This window comes from Ornithodoros turicata, unplaced genomic scaffold (genome assembly GCF_037126465.1).
Source record: "Ornithodoros turicata isolate Travis unplaced genomic scaffold, ASM3712646v1 ctg00000858.1, whole genome shotgun sequence".
Classification (NCBI taxonomy): domain Eukaryota; kingdom Metazoa; phylum Arthropoda; class Arachnida; order Ixodida; family Argasidae; genus Ornithodoros; species Ornithodoros turicata.
The window spans coordinates 578,842-596,493 of NW_026999407.1; the positions used below are offsets into that span (position 1 = coordinate 578,842).

General features: G+C 47.7%; 1 long non-coding RNA gene across 1 annotated transcript; it reads right to left on the reverse strand.

Annotated features, from left to right (window-relative positions):
* Positions 1-243: 243 nt before the first annotated feature.
* On the reverse strand, positions 244-16,522 carry LOC135375387 (uncharacterized). Its single transcript, XR_010417235.1, has 4 exons — positions 16,203-16,522; positions 4,109-4,256; positions 2,479-2,561; positions 244-444 (listed from the first exon to the last, which is right to left on the reverse strand). It is a non-coding gene; the product is annotated as an uncharacterized LOC135375387 (long non-coding RNA).
* Between the last annotated feature and the right edge of the window lie 1,130 nt (positions 16,523-17,652).

Here is a 17,652-nt window from a genome sequence, read left to right on the forward strand (position 1 = left end):
GGCTGTACACAAAATGCAAAAAACAGAAGTCTACCCCCTTCGGGAGTGCAAGGAAGAGGATTTCGCGGGGGTTCACGGATTGTCCCAGCACACTTTCCAAAGATATCGCATCGTCCCCTCACAATGCTCGAAAAGTTTGCAGACAGGAATGACACTCGAAGTCCTTTGCAGAGTTCCTTTCCGAAAGTCCTCGACGTCCCGCGTCCTTAAATCCGCGAAATTCACTGCTTGTACACCATCGAGCAAAAATGAAGGAGTTTTTAATTTGACATTGTTCTACATATTGTTCTACACATTGTGACATGAAAGACGAAGTTGTTCTCCTGGCACGTGTGAAATCTGTTCCACCTTTTCTCCAAGAGCGCAGATCATGTAGTTGATTCCAACGTGGTTCCGCGATGAGTGCTCAAGTACCGTGATTGTGGGACTTTTCCTCGCGAAGAGCTGGAAAATCATGACACCTTTTTTTGTACTTTGATAAACCATGGCAGATATCACAAGGGCATGACATGGAACAAAATTTTATACATTATCGCGACAAAAATTGCTACTGCAATTGTATTGCGATAGCGTATAAACAACAACAGTTGCTATCCACAGTACACTTTAGCCAAAAAGGTAGTTACGTTAACCAATGAAGCCCAATTACTGACTATTTCTTGCCTGCAGACGAATCACGTTTTGTTATCACCCGCCTCAGGTCTGAAAATAAGTTGAGCCAGGGGGCGAACTGGCCTAAGGCTGGCGCTGACTCAACCTGGCGGAATCGGGGCCCTGCGGAGCGGAAAAAAGCAACCGAATATGTTGACTCGAAACAAAGGTGTCAGTAAACCTGGGCATGATTCACTTTGTAGAAACCTGAGATGTCAGACCAGATGCTGCAGGGCACCTTTATCTTTCCTTGTTGTGTCGACGCAGAAACACTAACAGATAAGTTGTCAGATATGCTAAAAACACGCTGTGTTATAGCCTCCTCTCGTTAAAAAAAGAAGGAAAAGGGATGGGAAACAAAAGGACAGTACGTGATGCGAGGATGACTTTTCCTTGAGCTTTGGAAGTATTCCTGCAGACAGACAACTAAGAGGGACGACTACAATAGTTACCATCCTGGGACATTTGGGGACGTGGTCAAGCTCTTTCCATCGCGGGAGTGGATAGTTCTTTGTTGGCACCGCCAACAATCTTCTTTCACCCCCTTCCTGCTCTCTTAAAAAAGAGGCTGTACTTTAACTCCTTTTTCCGAACTCATTCGTGCGTATTGCAACTGGATTTCACAAATTCACTGGACAAAAATTTGAGGGTCTTTCGAGGACCTTTTAAGGCTCAGCCGTTATCTTGTCTTGGGGATGTAAAATGCAGAATACGGACAGGACTTTGACGCTTCACAAAAATATTTTTAAGCTACAGGTATCGCGCGTGTAAATACATGCAGATTGCACAATAGTGATCCGTTCACAAACATGATTAATGACTCTTGAACATTAAAGAGCACAGGATAGGAAGGAAGGTGAATGATGAATACAACTAACGCGCCATCCATTTCTTGCACTTGTGGCATTTCGCTGCCGACTGCCACTGCAATGAGTGCGAACACCTGTAGCTTTGAAGCTATAGTTCTGACTCTGGGAAAGCGGAATTTGTACTCGCAGCTCCGTGAGAAAAACATGGAAAATCGAGGGTTTTCGAGACCCGTGGGAAAATTCCAGGATTTTCCAGACTGTGAAAATGGCATTTTCAAATTGCAGGGTATTCAAGGACCAGTAGAAACCACGGTCTCCTATTTACACGCTGTATCGTAGCCTTTGCTTACGGTTTCAACTTGGGAAAAAAGAAATAGAAAAGTCAGGGAGGAACAGCAAGTCCACTAAATGTAGCCTTTGCACATAACTGTTCCATCTCTATCTGCTCTTTTCTAATATCCCACAGATGATATCCAAAGTGGCTGCTGCTTCTAAAATCCTGTAAACTTAGTGCAAGAATTAAGATGAGCCATCCTCACATTAGTAACAGTATTACTTTATCGAAGCGCACGCAAAGACTAGGTTGACGTAACTTGTTCAACATGGGAGAAACAGTTTCCACTTGCTTCAACCCTGTCCTATGAATGTGTGTATGAGTGTGCAAAAATGTAAGAGTGAAAGGAGGATGAGTGAGAGAGAGTGGTTGATTTGTCCCTTCGGATGACGCACCCTTGAAAGTCGCTGAGAAGGCGTGTTAGCTTAGCTCAATTGGTAGAGCCCTGGACCGGCAATCCAGAAGATGTGGGTTCGAGTCCTACAGCTGGCTAACCTTTTCAATGACTTCCACTTCCTTCATTAACTTGTTCAATTTCGTTTCAATCGTTTAGTTTCATTCCTAGATTTTCTGAGAGGGAAGCTTTCTTTTCTTCTGTCTAGTGGACAAGGGCCACCATGCGGCCTGTGTGTGTTTTAGACTCCTAGGCCCAGATGATACTCACGGTTATCACGTATGACTCACCGTCTTTGTTCACTGCGAACATTCTTCGTGCCCTATCTTGAAGCTGTCACAGGAATCATCTAGAGCTTCTTGCTTCACCAACGCTGCAATTCAATATAAAACACCCGTAAATAAGTTTCACGGAAGACTGTAGAACTCTTTGATTTGCACCGCACTCTCTACACAAATTCAAACAGTGCATCGCTTCGGTATCCATTTTCCAGTCCTGCACGCAGTTCTGAACAAGTTCACATCCAGCCCACACTTACTGGTTGGGCCTGAAAGAGTTGCAGACCCCTCTGTATTCATTCCTTTAGGCCACAACAGGTCAGTGAAAATGCATGGGGTAGAGATTTTACTTCAGTTTTAAGACAGTTCGAAAAAAGAAAAAATGCAGACAAAACTGCCATCAGATTGCAAAGCTTCAATCAGGGCAAGTCCCGTAGTCTACTTCTACGATATCGAGAAAAATAATAACGAAAGAATGAAGCACGAAGTCAGAGTAACTATTTAATACGTGAGCTTTCGGGCAGAGCCTTGCCCTTCTTCAGATAAAAGAAGCAGTTAAAATGTTTTAACTGCTTCTTTTGCCTAAAGAAGGGCAAGGCTCTGCCCGAAAGCTCGCGTATTAAATAGTTACTCTGACTTCGTGCTTCATTCTTTCGTTATTATTTTCTTGACAACGTTTCAACAAGCTGGACTGTGTATTACTTTACCCTCTTGATCTCAAACTTCTACGATACAATTGAAATGTATAATACTTGCTAGACGAACCCCGATTTCACTACATGTTTCCAAACTACCGCGGAACAAGTTGAGGGTAGGGTTGCCACCAGGCCGGTATTTGCTCGCTCTGCCGGTAGGAAGGTGATACCGGCAGCCATTTGCCAGAATTTGTGGCTCAGGACCTTTCATGAGGAGGGGCTTTCGCAGGGTTTCCCCTTCAACATTCCACTACAGCTTGAATAAATCTGGAGCACAGACCCAACTCCGCAGTCAGCCTCGGTTTGTAACAAAAATCTCCTTAAATAGCGACCGGTTGTATAATCTCTCATCCAGTTTGGCACTGATGATGTCTGTCGCATGACGGACAAAACGTCCGAGTAAAACTCGTTATCTTGTTACGTTAAGTCGGAGGTCTCTACTTTTTTGTCCAGTTATGTCGTCTCCCGGCTTTTGGAGTATTTTTGCAGTCACCAGTCATTTTCTTAGGTATTCATTATTGTTATTATCGCTGTTATTGTCTTGTCTTGTTCGGAGGGGACGAGAGCTGTGCTTGCACAAAGCTGTTGGTGGTTGTGTCGAGCCAGCTAGAACTTAGAGCTTAGAATTCGGCTTACAAGGAAGGCTTTGTCTGCGTCGATTGCTTTTTTCAAAGTAAGTGTCCAAGTGTCAAGTTGCTCCAATGCGATCCAGTGTAGCATTGAAGCCTGCTTATAGCAATTACTAGCACCAATGATCCAGCTACACACACAGGAACATATGTTTTCTCATATTATCTTGAGCGAGCACTGTGCTTTTCCATCTCTCACCCACTTTCCCTTTCCATCTATTCCACATCCTCTCCCTCAGCCGGTACTTTTCACTACGAAAGGTGGCAACGCCGCTTGAGGGTCACGTGCAGCGAAATAAAAACTACTTCAAAACGTACCGCTGGATGCTTCCGATGTCTGCGTGCTTCTGGAACACTTGGGAGGATATATCTGCGTGCCTATGGAGCGCTCCCGAAGGATATTGCCTACGAGCCTGTTCTGCGTGGTTGCTGACGATGAAGGCGGCAACCTGTGCTGTAACGAATGCTGAAAAAGTCAACTGGTTAATTCAGGGTGTTTCCAAAGCACCACCCGTAAAGCTGGCTTGAGACCTCGTGTTACCTCGATATTTCCTATACCGTTACCCTCCCAACTAATGGTGTTGTCCCCGTATGTCTTATTCGGCAGGTATAATCACGCTCGATACCTGCGCGGATGAGATTTTTGGCATCCGCATCCGATCCACATCGTACGCAACCGTTTACATCCACATCCAATCCACAAAATCCGCACGTTTCGAAGGACGCGTAAAGACCGTCGGAGGCATGTTTGTATAATTTCGGATGCCCCCATCTGTCACGGAAGGACTCAAAACGTCAAGGAAAGGTAAACCTTCCAACAAACGCGATATGGAGAGCTTCTGGAATGCTACCTCGTCGGTGCTTGCGTAGTTCTTCAACCATTTAGAATGTGGGACGCTTATATATTAATTTTGTCGTAATATCGAGAAGTAAGGTCAAGTCTAAACGTATTGATGATGATGATGATGATCCTATCGGCTGTGTTACAGTGCTCTAGAAGGATGTAGTGGCAAATGCGGCGCTCCCCCTCTGAAGATTATCGAGTGGATACCGCAGCGCGGCGCTCCTGTAGCTACTCCGAGCGCGTCCGAGCAGCGCTCCATGTGAACTGTACGCGTTCTCGGTGCCAGTGATGGGCAAAGTACCTCAAAATTATACTTAAAATAAAGTACCAAGTACCTGGCGTCATTAGTACTTCAAGTACAGTACAAAGTACCCAATTCCAAATGTACTTCAAGTAAAGTCAGTCAAGTAATGAAAGAAACAATATAAAAAAAGCATAGAACCTTGCACTCGGAGAACTGAAATTACAATTGACAAAGTCATTGTGCTGCCGGTTGTAGTGTCATAATGTGCGTGTGCCTTTGCATTCCATTCGTTTTACATAATCATAGAAGCGCTGATACTTTTTCAAGATTTGAAGCCTCTCAACAATAAATTTGCTTCAACAAATATGCTCTTTAACAGCACAAAAATCCTTTTTAAAGTCAGACTGGGACTGTTGGTACTGCATACCACAAAAGCACTAAAATGACGGCAAGAAGACGAAAACACACATAGCGCTATCTGTGTGTTTTCGTTTTTTGTTGTCATTTTAGCTCTTTTTAGGGTGCATTTTTGATACCCTTTTGTGATCTTTTGTCTGGAGTACAAGTTTGGTTACTTGGTACTTGGTTTGGTACTTGGCTTGAGTACTTGATGGGAAAGAAATCGGAAAAAGTACTTTAAGTACGGTACAAAGTACATGATTTAAAATGTACCTAAAGTACTACTTGAGTACTTGGTACTTCAAGTACTCGTCGCGAGACAACTGTGATCATGAGCGTGGTTGGTCTGTGGATTGTCTTTGCCCACCTGAGGGTTCCTTAAGGTCCGCCGAAAGACACATGGTAGTGATCGGAGGAATGGAACGTCATCGACATTTATCAGAAGGGACGTTTCCGCAAAAAGGGCAGATGTTTTTGAAGAAAGCAACATGCTCCTATATGGATCTCGATTAGTATTATTCTGTTTGTTGTACCTGGTACCCCGGAGATGCACGATCACACACGTGTATTTGGTTTCAAGATCTTGCTCAGACGACTTACTCTCAATAGCAGTCGGTACCCAGCAAACCTGATACATCCAGCAAATGTCCGTAAGATATCTCGCCCGGGACGTTTGGATATCCACTGGAGTTTGATATATAGTATATATATATATACAAAGGAAAAATAGCCGAAGCTCTGTAGCTGCACGTTGAGCACATGTTTACAATTTGATCGTGCCCTCCCAGCCAAGGACAGCTGTTTCGGTCTACTTGGACCTCATCAGCTTGGCGCAGGGAAGTGACACGATCTTGGATCGGCGCAACAGTGCGTCTCGGCGAGACGTCAATGTTCCACGGTGACAGCGTCACCTGTGGAGGCCGCAGTGCAAGCCAGCAAGTACATATACAAAGGAAAAATAGCCGAAGCTCTGTAGCTGCACGTTGAGCACATGTTTACAATTTGATCGTGCCCTCCCAGCCAAGGACAGCTGTTTCGGTCTACTTGGACCTCATCAGCTTGGCGCAGGGAAGTGACACGATCTTGGATCGGCGCAACAGTGCGTCTCGGCGAGACGTCAATGTTCCACGGTGACAGCGTCACCTGTGGAGGCCGCAGTGCAAGCCAGCAAGTACATATACAAAGGAAAAATAGCCGAAGCTCTGTAGCTGCACGTTGAGCACATGTTTACAATTTGATCGTGCCCTCCCAGCCAAGGACAGCTGTTTCGGTCTACTTGGACCTCATCAGCTTGGCGCAGGGAAGTGACACGATCTTGGATCGGCGCAACAGTGCGTCTCGGCGAGACGTCAATGTTCCACGGTGACAGCGTCACCTGTGGAGGCCGCAGTGCAAGCCAGCAAGTACATATACAAAGGAAAAATAGCCGAAGCTCTGTAGCTGCACGTTGAGCACATGTTTACAATTTGATCGTGCCCTCCCAGCCAAGGACAGCTGTTTCGGTCTACTTGGACCTCATCAGCTTGGCGCAGGGAAGTGACACGATCTTGGATCGGCGCAACAGTGCGTCTCGGCGAGACGTCAATGTTCCACGGTGACAGCGTCACCTGTGGAGGCCGCAGTGCAAGCCAGCAAGTACATATACAAAGGAAAAATAGCCGAAGCTCTGTAGCTGCACGTTGAGCACATGTTTACAATTTGATCGTGCCCTCCCAGCCAAGGACAGCTGTTTCGGTCTACTTGGACCTCATCAGCTTGGCGCAGGGAAGTGACACGATCTTGGATCGGCGCAACAGTGCGTCTCGGCGAGACGTCAATGTTCCACGGTGACAGCGTCACCTGTGGAGGCCGCAGTGCAAGCCAGCAAGTACATATACAAAGGAAAAATAGCCGAAGCTCTGTAGCTGCACGTTGAGCACATGTTTACAATTTGATCGTGCCCTCCCAGCCAAGGACAGCTGTTTCGGTCTACTTGGACCTCATCAGCTTGGCGCAGGGAAGTGACACGATCTTGGATCGGCGCAACAGTGCGTCTCGGCGAGACGTCAATGTTCCACGGTGACAGCGTCACCTGTGGAGGCCGCAGTGCAAGCCAGCAAGTACATATACAAAGGAAAAATAGCCGAAGCTCTGTAGCTGCACGTTGAGCACATGTTTACAATTTGATCGTGCCCTCCCAGCCAAGGACAGCTGTTTCGGTCTACTTGGACCTCATCAGCTTGGCGCAGGGAAGTGACACGATCTTGGATCGGCGCAACAGTGCGTCTCGGCGAGACGTCAATGTTCCACGGTGACAGCGTCACCTGTGGAGGCCGCAGTGCAAGCCAGCAAGTACATATACAAAGGAAAAATAGCCGAAGCTCTGTAGCTGCACGTTGAGCACATGTTTACAATTTGATCGTGCCCTCCCAGCCAAGGACAGCTGTTTCGGTCTACTTGGACCTCATCAGCTTGGCGCAGGGAAGTGACACGATCTTGGATCGGCGCAACAGTGCGTCTCGGCGAGACGTCAATGTTCCACGGTGACAGCGTCACCTGTGGAGGCCGCAGTGCAAGCCAGCAAGTACATATACAAAGGAAAAATAGCCGAAGCTCTGTAGCTGCACGTTGAGCACATGTTTACAATTTGATCGTGCCCTCCCAGCCAAGGACAGCTGTTTCGGTCTACTTGGACCTCATCAGCTTGGCGCAGGGAAGTGACACGATCTTGGATCGGCGCAACAGTGCGTCTCGGCGAGACGTCAATGTTCCACGGTGACAGCGTCACCTGTGGAGGCCGCAGTGCAAGCCAGCAAGTACATATACAAAGGAAAAATAGCCGAAGCTCTGTAGCTGCACGTTGAGCACATGTTTACAATTTGATCGTGCCCTCCCAGCCAAGGACAGCTGTTTCGGTCTACTTGGACCTCATCAGCTTGGCGCAGGGAAGTGACACGATCTTGGATCGGCGCAACAGTGCGTCTCGGCGAGACGTCAATGTTCCACGGTGACAGCGTCACCTGTGGAGGCCGCAGTGCAAGCCAGCAAGTACATATACAAAGGAAAAATAGCCGAAGCTCTGTAGCTGCACGTTGAGCACATGTTTACAATTTGATCGTGCCCTCCCAGCCAAGGACAGCTGTTTCGGTCTACTTGGACCTCATCAGCTTGGCGCAGGGAAGTGACACGATCTTGGATCGGCGCAACAGTGCGTCTCGGCGAGACGTCAATGTTCCACGGTGACAGCGTCACCTGTGGAGGCCGCAGTGCAAGCCAGCAAGTACATATACAAAGGAAAAATAGCCGAAGCTCTGTAGCTGCACGTTGAGCACATGTTTACAATTTGATCGTGCCCTCCCAGCCAAGGACAGCTGTTTCGGTCTACTTGGACCTCATCAGCTTGGCGCAGGGAAGTGACACGATCTTGGATCGGCGCAACAGTGCGTCTCGGCGAGACGTCAATGTTCCACGGTGACAGCGTCACCTGTGGAGGCCGCAGTGCAAGCCAGCAAGTACATATACAAAGGAAAAATAGCCGAAGCTCTGTAGCTGCACGTTGAGCACATGTTTACAATTTGATCGTGCCCTCCCAGCCAAGGACAGCTGTTTCGGTCTACTTGGACCTCATCAGCTTGGCGCAGGGAAGTGACACGATCTTGGATCGGCGCAACAGTGCGTCTCGGCGAGACGTCAATGTTCCACGGTGACAGCGTCACCTGTGGAGGCCGCAGTGCAAGCCAGCAAGTACATATACAAAGGAAAAATAGCCGAAGCTCTGTAGCTGCACGTTGAGCACATGTTTACAATTTGATCGTGCCCTCCCAGCCAAGGACAGCTGTTTCGGTCTACTTGGACCTCATCAGCTTGGCGCAGGGAAGTGACACGATCTTGGATCGGCGCAACAGTGCGTCTCGGCGAGACGTCAATGTTCCACGGTGACAGCGTCACCTGTGGAGGCCGCAGTGCAAGCCAGCAAGTACATATACAAAGGAAAAATAGCCGAAGCTCTGTAGCTGCACGTTGAGCACATGTTTACAATTTGATCGTGCCCTCCCAGCCAAGGACAGCTGTTTCGGTCTACTTGGACCTCATCAGCTTGGCGCAGGGAAGTGACACGATCTTGGATCGGCGCAACAGTGCGTCTCGGCGAGACGTCAATGTTCCACGGTGACAGCGTCACCTGTGGAGGCCGCAGTGCAAGCCAGCAAGTACATATACAAAGGAAAAATAGCCGAAGCTCTGTAGCTGCACGTTGAGCACATGTTTACAATTTGATCGTGCCCTCCCAGCCAAGGACAGCTGTTTCGGTCTACTTGGACCTCATCAGCTTGGCGCAGGGAAGTGACACGATCTTGGATCGGCGCAACAGTGCGTCTCGGCGAGACGTCAATGTTCCACGGTGACAGCGTCACCTGTGGAGGCCGCAGTGCAAGCCAGCAAGTACATATACAAAGGAAAAATAGCCGAAGCTCTGTAGCTGCACGTTGAGCACATGTTTACAATTTGATCGTGCCCTCCCAGCCAAGGACAGCTGTTTCGGTCTACTTGGACCTCATCAGCTTGGCGCAGGGAAGTGACACGATCTTGGATCGGCGCAACAGTGCGTCTCGGCGAGACGTCAATGTTCCACGGTGACAGCGTCACCTGTGGAGGCCGCAGTGCAAGCCAGCAAGTACATATACAAAGGAAAAATAGCCGAAGCTCTGTAGCTGCACGTTGAGCACATGTTTACAATTTGATCGTGCCCTCCCAGCCAAGGACAGCTGTTTCGGTCTACTTGGACCTCATCAGCTTGGCGCAGGGAAGTGACACGATCTTGGATCGGCGCAACAGTGCGTCTCGGCGAGACGTCAATGTTCCACGGTGACAGCGTCACCTGTGGAGGCCGCAGTGCAAGCCAGCAAGTACATATACAAAGGAAAAATAGCCGAAGCTCTGTAGCTGCACGTTGAGCACATGTTTACAATTTGATCGTGCCCTCCCAGCCAAGGACAGCTGTTTCGGTCTACTTGGACCTCATCAGCTTGGCGCAGGGAAGTGACACGATCTTGGATCGGCGCAACAGTGCGTCTCGGCGAGACGTCAATGTTCCACGGTGACAGCGTCACCTGTGGAGGCCGCAGTGCAAGCCAGCAAGTACATATACAAAGGAAAAATAGCCGAAGCTCTGTAGCTGCACGTTGAGCACATGTTTACAATTTGATCGTGCCCTCCCAGCCAAGGACAGCTGTTTCGGTCTACTTGGACCTCATCAGCTTGGCGCAGGGAAGTGACACGATCTTGGATCGGCGCAACAGTGCGTCTCGGCGAGACGTCAATGTTCCACGGTGACAGCGTCACCTGTGGAGGCCGCAGTGCAAGCCAGCAAGTACATATACAAAGGAAAAATAGCCGAAGCTCTGTAGCTGCACGTTGAGCACATGTTTACAATTTGATCGTGCCCTCCCAGCCAAGGACAGCTGTTTCGGTCTACTTGGACCTCATAGACCGAAACAGCTGTCCTTGGCTGGGAGGGCACGATCAAATTGTAAACATGTGCTCAACGTGCAGCTACAGAGCTTCGGCTATTTTTCCTTTGTATATGTACTTGCTGGCTTGCACTGCGGCCTCCACAGGTGACGCTGTCACCGTGGAACATTGACGTCTCGCCGAGACGCACTGTTGCGCCGATCCAAGATCGTGTCACTTCCCTGCGCCAAGCTGATGAGGTCCAAGTAGACCGAAACAGCTGTCCTTGGCTGGGAGGGCACGATCAAATTGTAAACATGTGCTCAACGTGCAGCTACAGAGCTTCGGCTATTTTTCCTTTGTATATGTACTTGCTGGCTTGCACTGCGGCCTCCACAGGTGACGCTGTCACCGTGGAACATTGACGTCTCGCCGAGACGCACTGTTGCGCCGATCCAAGATCGTGTCACTTCCCTGCGCCAAGCTGATGAGGTCCAAGTAGACCGAAACAGCTGTCCTTGGCTGGGAGGGCACGATCAAATTGTAAACATGTGCTCAACGTGCAGCTACAGAGCTTCGGCTATTTTTCCTTTGTATATGTACTTGCTGGCTTGCACTGCGGCCTCCACAGGTGACGCTGTCACCGTGGAACATTGACGTCTCGCCGAGACGCACTGTTGCGCCGATCCAAGATCGTGTCACTTCCCTGCGCCAAGCTGATGAGGTCCAAGTAGACCGAAACAGCTGTCCTTGGCTGGGAGGGCACGATCAAATTGTAAACATGTGCTCAACGTGCAGCTACAGAGCTTCGGCTATTTTTCCTTTGTATATGTACTTGCTGGCTTGCACTGCGGCCTCCACAGGTGACGCTGTCACCGTGGAACATTGACGTCTCGCCGAGACGCACTGTTGCGCCGATCCAAGATCGTGTCACTTCCCTGCGCCAAGCTGATGAGGTCCAAGTAGACCGAAACAGCTGTCCTTGGCTGGGAGGGCACGATCAAATTGTAAACATGTGCTCAACGTGCAGCTACAGAGCTTCGGCTATTTTTCCTTTGTATATGTACTTGCTGGCTTGCACTGCGGCCTCCACAGGTGACGCTGTCACCGTGGAACATTGACGTCTCGCCGAGACGCACTGTTGCGCCGATCCAAGATCGTGTCACTTCCCTGCGCCAAGCTGATGAGGTCCAAGTAGACCGAAACAGCTGTCCTTGGCTGGGAGGGCACGATCAAATTGTAAACATGTGCTCAACGTGCAGCTACAGAGCTTCGGCTATTTTTCCTTTGTATATGTACTTGCTGGCTTGCACTGCGGCCTCCACAGGTGACGCTGTCACCGTGGAACATTGACGTCTCGCCGAGACGCACTGTTGCGCCGATCCAAGATCGTGTCACTTCCCTGCGCCAAGCTGATGAGGTCCAAGTAGACCGAAACAGCTGTCCTTGGCTGGGAGGGCACGATCAAATTGTAAACATGTGCTCAACGTGCAGCTACAGAGCTTCGGCTATTTTTCCTTTGTATATGTACTTGCTGGCTTGCACTGCGGCCTCCACAGGTGACGCTGTCACCGTGGAACATTGACGTCTCGCCGAGACGCACTGTTGCGCCGATCCAAGATCGTGTCACTTCCCTGCGCCAAGCTGATGAGGTCCAAGTAGACCGAAACAGCTGTCCTTGGCTGGGAGGGCACGATCAAATTGTAAACATGTGCTCAACGTGCAGCTACAGAGCTTCGGCTATTTTTCCTTTGTATATGTACTTGCTGGCTTGCACTGCGGCCTCCACAGGTGACGCTGTCACCGTGGAACATTGACGTCTCGCCGAGACGCACTGTTGCGCCGATCCAAGATCGTGTCACTTCCCTGCGCCAAGCTGATGAGGTCCAAGTAGACCGAAACAGCTGTCCTTGGCTGGGAGGGCACGATCAAATTGTAAACATGTGCTCAACGTGCAGCTACAGAGCTTCGGCTATTTTTCCTTTGTATATGTACTTGCTGGCTTGCACTGCGGCCTCCACAGGTGACGCTGTCACCGTGGAACATTGACGTCTCGCCGAGACGCACTGTTGCGCCGATCCAAGATCGTGTCACTTCCCTGCGCCAAGCTGATGAGGTCCAAGTAGACCGAAACAGCTGTCCTTGGCTGGGAGGGCACGATCAAATTGTAAACATGTATATATATATATATATACTCCAGTATATATATATATATATATAGGGTGAGGTAAAAGGATTATCAAACGGCCACGAAGTTTTACAGAAGTTCAAATATGCAAGTGTATATAGTGTCAAATATGCAAATTAATGCAAAGCACCCAAGTACTTAAAAGTACTAATTCCAATTTTTCCGTCAAAATTAATGGTGACTTCGACTGTAATTCATCTAACGTCATTTATGTCATTCAGTGCGACATGTGCCAAGCACAATACGTAGGTCAGACTAAAACATCATTTCGGATCAGGTTCAACAACCACCGATCTGACGTTACGAAAAAGCCAAACCTCCCGGTCTCTCGCCATTTCAAACAACCAGGTCATTCACTAAATAACGTGTCACTTTTTATTCTCCAGTCAAATTTTAGCTCAGATCGATGCAGGGAACAACGCGAATCTTATCTCATTTACAAATTCCAATCAACCATTAACGAAGATCTGGGAGCACTTTCAACGGTAAGAAATTTGGCCGCCTAGATGAGCTACTTTCCTCCTTTTCGTTTCCCTTCTGTTTCTCTTTCTTTCTTTCTTTTCTTTTTTTCAGTAAAGTTTGAAGCAGCGCTCACCCTTCCCGGAATTTTCCCCAAAGCGGACAGTGACCTCGGCGAATGACATCACCCCCGGACTTGACCTTCTGGAATATTCCCGAATCTGACTCACTGACAAACGCCTGTGGCGTGCCCGGACCGATTATGACGTCATGTAGCAAACCTATTTAAGAAATGTGTAATCAGCTACGCATCTTTTGTCCTGACGAAGACAGTGCCACTGTCGAAACGTCGACCCCTTGCCCATTTTACTTTTTAACGTCTCCCCATGTAATAAACTAGTGTTTTTAACTTCCCTAAAATCTGTTTCCGCGTCTTTTTTTGAACTTCTATATATATATATATATATATATATTGTATATACTGGAGTTCGATATCCCAGCGACTAGCATTTCCGCCCTGTTTGTAGATCCAGTGGAAGTCCCTGTGACGTCTGTCACGGATATTTTGATATATACGGGAGATTACGAATATCGTGCATATTTTGCTTTTAAAAATTTCGTGCATGAGAGACCACTGTAACTGTGTACCGGCAAATAATATTTATTTTGTGTTTTAACCTCCTTACAATGTTAACTTTTTGGTACCTTGCACTTCACGGGCTATTGTACAGCCTACGTACAGAAACTCAGGAATCCTCCAAGGTAGCATATATATGTAAGGTCCACCCTGACTATATATTAATACAAACATATGTGCATGTGCAGTATTCTATACGCAATGCTATATATGCAGGAACTCAATGTTGTGGTGACTGCATCGAGTGGTCTGCAGTACGTATTACAATCGATGGACAAAACCACAGACAACTCACGTAGATGACTAGCAATGCAATGAGTCAAATGCAAAATGATGTGCTGCTGAAGGGTGTTTTTCGTATACATTACATATTTTTAACAAAAAGACCAGGAACTGCTTGGCTACCGCTTTTTACTTTGGCTTATACGAAGTGATGCTGTGTAGTGAGTCACAGCGCATTACCCCTGGACAGTATCTCTTTGTACTCCAGGATTTAGCATACTGGAAGTTTTTCCACCTGAATTTGCATTAATTTAGAGCACGTTTCTTACCCAATTTTTACCCTGCCAATTTAGGAGAAATTATTTCTTCAAAACTTCACGCTCTACTCATGACGCTGTGTACTACGTCGACACACATTACTGTGTGCAGTGTGAAATTTACCTCACAATTTATGCTAATATACACTAGAGTAGTCGTGCCCTGATATAGGACATTAGCGTGGAAGGAGCGTGGATTAGGAAGCAATGCGTGTCCGTCTTCTTTTTCTTCTCCATCAGAGCTCACCAGTCGTTTCTTTCACAAGTGCACATGTTGAAGAAATGCGCTTGAAAAACGTAGGCAACAGAACAGAAGCACACAAGTATTCACACCGACCAGGCGCCATCGGTATTTTCCACTCCAGCCGCTCGGGTTGTCAACAGCAGCGCCACACGCGGACGTCCGCTTTTTTCGGCTCAGCTGCCGTTGGGGAGTGGGCCGGCGCTCTTCCCACTATGTTACCCTTCTAGAATACTGTAGCTGTGTATTCCCACTTGTCCAATCCAAGGTTGCTAGTTCAAACCGTACCAAAAAAACTCAATATTCTCTTTCACGCGTGCACTATGTTTTCTGTGATGTATTGCTCCGCAAGGTCACCGCGATGTTCTCGTAACCGATTCCCTCACGAGCTGAAGTTTGTCTCAGTGGGGTCGTCATTGGCTAGGAGAGCGAAATCTCCCCCACCTCCAGCGCCTATAATTGTGTTGCTATACGCTGGAATATAGTGACGTGACCCGGTTCCGAGGATAAGGAGAGGATTATGCTCTTTGAATGGCATTGTTTCGTGTTAAAGATGCTCGCTGGAAGCTAAAGAATTTCATATTTGGATATCGTGAGCTACGTTCTTTCATTGGGCATAATAATTGGAGACCCTGTTTTGTGCCCCTTTAATATAGTCACCCAAAAAGCACATGGCAGTGAACGAATGCTAGAAGATAACTTCCTGGGACCTACAGTAGGGCAGAGAGGTGATGTAAGTGAATAAACCCTATTTCGAGGGTTTCAAGGACTGGTGGCAACCATGAAGCAGTCACGTATGACATCTGCTCGTGCCTAGAAACAATGAATCAGCTGAACTGAATTTCAACAACGCAAGATTGTGAGATGAATCCAGGCTTTTTCTGAAAGGAAGGGGTCCAGCCTTGGCCAGCATTGTTGTTACATGATCTAGGTCAACTAAACACTACGTGTAGACAGAAATTGAGGTAGGGGTCAGGACATCCTGCCCACCCCTCCTGATCCACCCCTCGATGGATCCTGCACGCATCCTGCTCTGTCCTCAACCTTTGCAATACAGGGAGCTATAGGATGATCATCCTACCAAAACCGGAAAGCCCAATGATGCCTTGGAAAGCTGGCACGCAAACCAGAACACTGATAACATATGCCTTCTGCAATGTCATGTCATCATCACCAGTGTCACATAAAAGCAGCGCTGGGGGTAACTTTTGTCTCGTTGCTTTTCATCTCCTGCATCCTCTTGAGGAACTCGTTCGTTTTTTCGGTATCTTCACGTAGTTATTGTTGCATTGGAAGCTAGTTTCGCGAAAGAACGAACATGCATCCATACAACTGCGTTACATTGTTGTGTGTTACATGGAAAATATACCAAAATGGAAGGGTACAAAACGTTTGCGCGCTTCTTTGCAATGGCGTTTGGAATGAATTACTTACGGATCGTCTTTGTTCCCTTCTTCGTTTCTCAGCCCGGCGCAGACGTCGCTGTCTTTCCCTTCTTTTTTCTATTTGTCGCTTCTTCTTAAGAAGAAGCAACATGTAAAGACATAATAAAAGTCGGCGTCTGCGTTCCCACATTGCGCGTACAACAGGGAGCATACGAACGGTGGTAAACAGGACAGGACAGGGGTTTCGGTTTCTTTCTTCACATGTCTAGCAATGCCTAGGACAGCAGAAATCGCGTAATCCTCAAACGTGTCCTCAATCGCTACCACCCACGCATAGAAGCGGAAGAGCTACAACCACCTTGTACAACCTACAACCACTACAACACAACTGAAACCAACTGAAACTAGCAAAAAAAAGCAAAAAAAGCACCAGTGCAAGCTGCTGAAGCCCGAAGCCGCACAATCAGCCAGTTGTAGCCGCTTGTCTTCTGTTTGTGGTTTGTTTGTGCAGTCACAGCTGTTCGTTCGATTACAACCACACAATTCCGAAAAGCAAATATATATAGAATTGTCTATCTCGATTATAGTTCCCGCCACAATGGCAAAAAACAAACAATGCAGGAACACAGCCGGTGCCATTTCCGCTGCTGGTGCTGCCTGCCGCTTCTGCTGTGCCGCAAAAATGGCTCGGTGAACCGCCGTAAATGCAGGAGCTGCGCGACTGGTGACGCCGGTAACATTTCGAAACTTTATTTGAAGGAGACGTTGCAGAGTTCGAAATGCTGCTCCTTTAACTACACATAGGACGGAAGACACTGGATGGGACGCGAACATTTAGTTTGTATATATACGTGTTGCTGCGTGAAACTGAATGTCTAAACTTGCATGCAAATTGTTACAGATCCGTTCCCTCACATTTATCCGATGCGGTGTTCCCAGGAGATTTACTTACGGAGATTTACTTCATTATTATATTCAGCATCGTTGGCAGGGACTTGAACCGGGCGTTCATAACCCGTTGAGACCCGTTCCATCTCTGTTTGGACGAACGCAAAGTGCTGATGTTTTCCTTATGTCTTCCAGGCAACAAACAGGAACATCCTTCATTCCTACATCTCCTTCAAGAAGCACAACAGGATGCATTAGTGCCGCTTCTGCGAACTACTAGAGTGATTACAAGTCATGCGAACGGATGAACTACACATGTGGTTCTTCGAGGAGTTTGTGTGAAGTCATAACCTGGCAATGCATTTGAAGACGACTCACAATGGACACAGAGGAGTGAGATGCACACAAATGAAGAAAGAAATGTCCGCAACATGACGTACAGGGTTCACCACGAAGTACCGTACTTCGTCCGCTTTGTAAAGAGTACCGCTGGTACAGTTAGCAGACGTTGGAGCTTTCATCAGTGACGTATGGAGTGCTAATGGATCCTGTAAAAAATTTTCAGCTTCCAGCCTTGTTGTAGGATATGACAAAAAATAAGAAAAAAATAA